Raw genomic sequence first — 7,421 nt, forward strand, 5'->3', positions numbered from 1 at the left:
TGAAAGGCTTTAAAATACCTCCCAAAATGTAAAAAATGAAATAAAAGGCTTTAAATACCATTTAAATGTTATAAACTAAATATCATCACCGAAACACGGATTTAACTGTCATGGTATGAGGAACCAAGGGTAAGAAATGTTCTATGGTTAAAACAAATAAAATGAAATAAAAAAGTTCGAAAATATTTGAAATAGTAAAAACCGATTTTAAATATGAAAATGAATTATAGGGAAATGACGAGAACAAACACGATTGAGTTCTGACCTGGACACCCCATTGAGGCGCGGGCAAGCCGGCGAACCAAGGGGCTTCTGTCTCAGGCCAAAAATCAGTTTTGGCTCGTTTATCCATGTTTTGGTTCATGTTATGCATGTTTTAGCATGTTGTAGTCATGAAACAAATAAAAACATGATAAAAGAAGGATTTTTAGACCCTCATACTTACATGTTTGGTTATGGCGAGTGACCGACGTAAGTTTAATAACTTGTTTGGTCGGAAAAAACTCGGTTTAAAACCGTTTTGGTAAGTAAAAAGAGTGTTTTAAGATTAGTGACGGTGTAGTGGTCGAAGTGGTCGGTCAAGTGATTTAATGCACGATGACGGTACCAAACAATGTGTAAGGCTTGTATTTACGATCGGTAGGTCGTAAATACGCGTCGGATTGTGACTTAAGAAGTCGATTTGAGAATTTTAAGGGAGAAAAGAGGGGGCAGACACTCGCGTAACTTCTCAAATGGGGGCATTTGAGGGGTATTTATAGGAAAATGAGTGGTTGTGTGAGTTTTGAGCGACGTGGCCACCTGGGCTGCTCAAAGAGGCGCGAGCCACGTCGCGGGTCTTCGAGTTGTCTTGTCGCTTTCACACAAGTGCAATCATGATTTGTTATATCCTAGGATTTGTAGTCACATGTTTGGTACTTGACCATTCATGAATCCGGGAAATCTTAGTATAGAAGGCTTTGAATGTTTTGTTTTTGGTGGTTGACTCGCTTTGACTCGTTGTTGGAGTCGGGATTTGAATTTTTGAGTCGGTTTTTGGTCCGGTGTCGGTTTTGACTCTAGTTAGTGTCATTGCGACCCCATCGTCGTGCATTAAACACTTCAGGTATTTTTGAAATCGTTTTAAGTTTTCTGACGTAAAGTTGTACACAAACTGTCGATCAAACGTCGCGATAACAAAGCATGTTATAGTCTGATAATCATCGGGTGTTTGTTGGAGTCTTAGCAGATACTGGGTATCTACAGGTATAATTAACAAATTGGTGGGTGGGTTATGCCTTACCCCACCTATTAACAAAATTACTTTATTTGTTTTTTTTTTTGAGTGCAAACACCTGAAGGCACTTTATTTGTTAATTAAACATACAAATTGCAACTAATCTTCTTATCTTGGTTGTTGAGCCAAAAGTAAATGAGTAGATCATTGTAGAATGGAGGAAGTACTTAATATTATATTATTTATTATGGGCAGGACATGAATCTGATAGGTTAATTAGTATGTTTTTTTAGGGGTAGGAGTAGGGGTATGCTGGCTTCTGGGAGAGGGTAAGTTTCTCGAGGGGTGGGTTAATCTCTAACGCTTTAGAGTGCAATTTAGAGAATATAAGCAGATATCGATAGGAAAAATTTTTCACGGATAGGGATGAGGTTTGTTACGATGAGTTTAGGTTGTTTAGTTTGGTGGGAATTGGGAGGGTGAATGCACGTGGAAAAATAGTTGATATGGTGCACAATATTTGAAAGGGTAAATAGATAAATTTTATTTAAAGGAAGTACTATGAGGAAATGAAAAATGTAAACATGCTACAAATATAGGCTAAATGTGTCTGAAGTATCGTGTATATAAATGCATAATTTTTGTACGTTTTATATAACGGGGGAAAAACTATTTTGGAGAGCGAAAAGGGAGTGAGGAAGAAAATGAGAGAAATGGGGAATGACAAAAGAGGGTTTTGATGACTATAAGTAGTTTATATTGAATTGATTGATATTGATCTATTTCAAGTCATGTAACTTACTTACACTTTGTTTGCAAAAATAAAAATATAAAGGAAAAGAGAATGAATAAGATGGAGGGATAAAAGGGACGATGGAAATATTGAAAATGGAATATGATAAGTTTGTTTCAAATTTATCCTATGTTTGTGGGATTTTGGTTTGTATTTGAGATGAAAATAGATCTCACTATTTATATTTTCATCATCTCTCTATTTTATCTCATTGGTTAATAAAACTCGAAATAAGTAATGCAAGGCACTATAGTTGCAATTTATCTTAGTATCCGTGCAACGCACGGGCATGCAAACTAGTTGTTGAGTAAAGCCGTCTCTTCGCATAAGATCAGCCCATTTAACCAAGAAGCCCAACATAAAAGAAAATAAATAAACATAAATTCTCATTATAGATGGGAGATATCCGTCTATAGTTATAGACGTTAGACGGGCCAAATATCTATTCACTTTAAGCATAAGACAAGTAACAAGTTGTATGGTGGGTCCCAAAAATGTCACCACTTTAAGCATATTTGACCCGTCTTTCATTTTAGACGGATATATCCGTCTATAGTGAGACTAATTGATAAATAAATCACATTAAAAAAATACCAATCTCCTCGACAATTATCCCCACGAATGTACTTGGCCTTCACCTCTCTCAACTCTCTTGTTTGCCCACCTCTAACTTCATCCTCTCCAATCAACTATTGATACCACCTAGATTTAATAACCTCTTACCCGACTACCTTCGATCTTCGCATAGCTTTTCCACACAAGTATTCATCTCAAGCAATGAGTTTCTTGTTTAAAACTTTCAGTTTTCAAGCTAAAATTGGTAGTCAATATCTAAAAATTTTAGTTGACTTATAAACGGAAGAAACAAAACAAAAACTTGATTTTACTTCATTATCATATGGAGTTTTCAAGCTAAAATTGAGAATCTGAATTAAAAAACTTTTAAATATAGGTCACTTAAAATTCCGAGTTTATTGAAGTAGAGATTTTTAAAGTAATCTAGAACCCGAATTCAATTAAAATTCCAAGTTCTTAATATAAAAATATGGGTATTCAAGTTAAAAACAATAAATTGAGTTTAAGAGTATAGAATTTTAATCTTAAAACCAGAATTATCAAGATCAAATTTTAACCTAGGTAGTTGACGATTTGGCCTTCGCAGTGACTGTGATCTTCAATATTCATCATCTATAGAAGGCGGTGTAGATGTGTGTATTCCCCTATAAATCTAGTACAAAACAGTGGCGGAAACACTGTCGAATAGGATTAAATTACACATCGATAAAATAAATTCAAACTCGGATTCTTATAAATAAAATCCACGGGAAACATTCTCGAAATGGTAAGTCAATACAACTGCCACTTTTGCTAAAAAGGGCTAAAAATTAAAACCTCAAAAGTGTGTAACAAATCTAACATAAATAAAATGAAATGCAAAGTAGGATCTCTAAATACTCGCTAGCTCACTCTCCAATCCCAGCAGAACCAACACATGTCATGTTATATACTTCCTTCATTCAACTCCATTCTATCATATTTCCATTTTAATCCATTCAATATTTCAACTCCACTATACCACTTTCCAAATAAAGCAAGTCAAATGACCCATTTGTCCTAATTACAATCCCATATTTACAACTATTGCCATTACTTGGCCCACTACAACTAACCATCAAAACCCACCCTAATACTAATCTGGTCCAATTAATAACCCCTAACCCAATCCACTAAACTAATCCTTTCCTCCAAATACTAATCTGGTCCAATTAATAACCCCTAACCCAATATACCCCATTATACCCGTTCAAAATTTTGGACTTAACATTCCATTTCACTCCTCAAATCCAACTACTCCTCTCCCACTCACTAGAATATTCAGAAAACCCTAAAAATCTCTTTCTCTCCCTCTCTCTAAATCTGCCTCCATCAGACTTTTCCTTCACCATTATCTCTTGCAAGATCTACTCTCTTTTACACCTAATTTCCATAAATCTTCATTCTCTTTCAACATTTATCCCTATATTTCATCCTATTTCAGTCTTCTTTGTTATATCTCCATGGCACCTCGACATGCAAACTGTGGGAAAGAGTACCTTCAATGTGTTCTTGAATTTGTCCCTTTTATTGTTAATTTTACGATTTTTTAATTTCTTAATTGAATGTTTATTTTTTTCAATGTTCATAAAATGATGTGTTCTTGGTTTTATTGTTAAGGTTTCCATTTAAATTTCTGTATTTTTATTTTAGTTGGTGTTATTGTCTCTTTTGATTTTCTAAATTTGGTGTAGATTATTGTTTAATGATATTTTTTATTTGTGTTTAACTAATTTTTTGGTTTAGATTTATTGTTTGCTGTTATTGTTTCTGTTAGATTTTTTTTGTTAGATTTATTGTTTGGTGTTATTATTTCTGTTAGGTTTATTTTTTATTTAGATTTATTGTTTGATGTTATTGTTTCTGTTAAATTTAATGGATGATTTGTTTGTCTTATTGTTTATCTTTGATTGATTTTTTTGGTGTAGATTTATTTTTTAGTAGTATTATTTCTATTGGGTTAATTTTTTGGTGTCTCTGTTAGATTTAATGGAGGATTTGTTGTTCTTTGCAGCTGCCTCCTTGATGGCACCATGAGAAAGCTTACCATTTTGTGATTTTTGAAGCAAATAAATGGCTACTTTAGACCCATGTTCTTCTGTCATGCACTTAAAACCCATTTTGGATGATGTAATCAAATGTTGGCAGTGTAATTTATTGTAGAAAACCTGTGTAATTTATTTTTGGAATATTGTAATTTAAGGTTGTGTAAAGTTTTTTTGTTTTTTTGTTTGTTTGTTATTGAATGAGGGATGTAATTTAATGAAGAGGAAAATATTGTAATTTATGGTGTGTAAACACTGGTTTGTACGTTGAATTGATGTTATTTGGGGGAAAAAAATCAAACAGTGATATTTTCGGGGGATTTTCGAACACTTGCATTTTTTTATGAGAATAGTGTGTAATATTGTGCCTAATGACCCACAATTTCAGAACTAATAAAGCATATTCTTTGATTGCCTTTGTACTTTTATTACTTCTATAATTGCTTCTTGAAATTAGTGCGAATCTCAATATGCTAGATTGCAGTTGAATGAAGGAAGTACATAACACACACAATCAGTGGGGAGTAACTTAGGCGTTCTCACAACCACATTTCATCGAGTTAAACAAGCAATGCTAATATAAAAAAATACTTGAAAACCGAAAACGTTAATAAATCAACATATGCTTAAAACATAATAAAGTAATAAACATTTGTACACCAAACATAGTTCTAAAGATTAAGTACAAGTTATCAATATCTCAATTCTTCTTATAGAAATTAGCTTCGAAAACTAAGAGTTCGCAAATAAATCCAAGTACTTGGCTCAGATGCTACATTTAAAGCATATCCAACGTTCGATACCAATATTTTCGGCTCAGAGGCTACCTTTAAACCATGTCCAAGAGACCAAGACACAACACAAAAGTATTGTAATACTCCGTATTTAATAATTATATGATAATAATATTTTATTATATTTAGCGAGTTGGACTTGAGATGGAATAATAATAATATAATAATAATACGATACATGTATATATATATATGTATACCATACTAGCTACCCATATACATATACCCTTCACCCTACCTTATCCACCCAACCCTATCCATTTCTAATCCACTATCAAACTAAAGAGAGGAAAGAAGAGAGAAAAAGAGAATAAAAGGGAGATTGTCTTTTGTCCCTCCGCCTTGAGATCGTAAGGTAAATCGTCTTATAGTAGCCTTTCTATTATTTTAATCATACCGTTGACTCGCCTTGACCACGACTCATCCTTGACCCGTCATTTACCACCTATTAATGGCCACTGACCACCCAAATAAGGGTTTGACCGAGTTAATATACATGTTTATAGCAGTTTTGTGCGGCGGTCTTAAGACGCATTTTGACCCACCATTCATGGTTGTTTTGGGCGGACCTTGGGTGGGTTGTGTCGAGGGTAATGAGGAGGAGTTAGTGGTGGCCTTGGGTGGTGGGTTAGGTTGTTGTGGTGGTCGGAATATGGGGTAGAAGGTAGGGTGTACGGACTGTTTAGTCGTGAGTCATTGTTGGGTTTTGTTGGTGGCTATCCTAGTTGCTGCCATTGTCATTGTTATGTGGGTGTACGGGGTGGTTACTGGTGGCGGCTGGAGGAGGGAACGGTGGTGGCTGGCGGATAGGTTGGTGGTGGTTGGCGTGTTGTTGTTGTTGTTGTTTGGTGTCGTGTCTTTATGGGCGTGTGTCAGGTTAGTTGTGTCCGTGGGTTGCTGCTGCTAGCCGTGGCCACCATGACTAGTGGTGGTGGTCCACGGTGGCAACGGTAGGTGGTGGTCGGAGTAGGAGGTAGTTGGTGTTGGAGTAAGTGTCCCCGACAATAATGTGATCACAATTGTTGATCATATTGATCACATATTTAAATCTCATACCAAGAATACGAAAGGGATGATACATTACACATATAGTTAACTGGTCCACACATATCAGTAATGATTGGCTGGCTAGAGTTTGACATTACTGTCGTGCGACGGTGGTGATCAGTTGATCCCTTGAGGTCACACCTAAAGGACGATTCCCTTCATTGAAAAGGTTAATTAATTGTATGCCGATACAGATTAATTAATTCCTTAAAATTGAACAAATTATTATCATAAGAGAGAAAATGACATCTTATTATAATGTGATTAAATGAGATTTTATTTAGTAATTTAAGAAATTATATTACTAAAATTAATCGGTGTTTGCGAAACACGCGAGATGAGAATGATAAGTTAGTTATAATTACAAGATGTTGTGAATTATACTAACTAGTAATTAAATGACCATTTTATGAGAAAGTAATTTTAAATTACTAGTCAATTTGTTAAATATGATTTATTTAATTTGTAAATGATATTTAATTTGTTAAATATGCATTTTAAATTAAAACATGACATAAGACATGTCACATGTCACATGACATACAATTGTACAATTGACAAAAATAAAATAGACTCCATATTACTACATCAAAACCGAAATATTGGTGGGCTTGTGAGAAATTTTGTCTTATTCATTTGTCTTATTCATTTGTCTTTGACACTTGATAGTGACTTGACAATGACAAAGCCTTACACCAATTTGTCTTGTGAAGACAAAAAGAAAAAGGAATATGGTCCATATACACATACACCAACCGGTTTTGGTGTGTAGTGTGAGTGGATTTTTCCTCAATTTTTATCATTCTCTCATGTTTAAGAAAAATATAAAACTTCTCTCTCTTGTTCATCATTAAATCAAGTTTGATGAATCTAATTTGTATGAATCAATAACTAATAATACTAGTAGTAGTATATGAGTATTAGTAATCAAT

The sequence above is a fragment of the Silene latifolia genome, chromosome 4 (assembly GCF_048544455.1).
Source record: "Silene latifolia isolate original U9 population chromosome 4, ASM4854445v1, whole genome shotgun sequence".
In the NCBI taxonomy this organism is placed as follows: Eukaryota; Viridiplantae; Streptophyta; class Magnoliopsida; order Caryophyllales; family Caryophyllaceae; genus Silene; species Silene latifolia.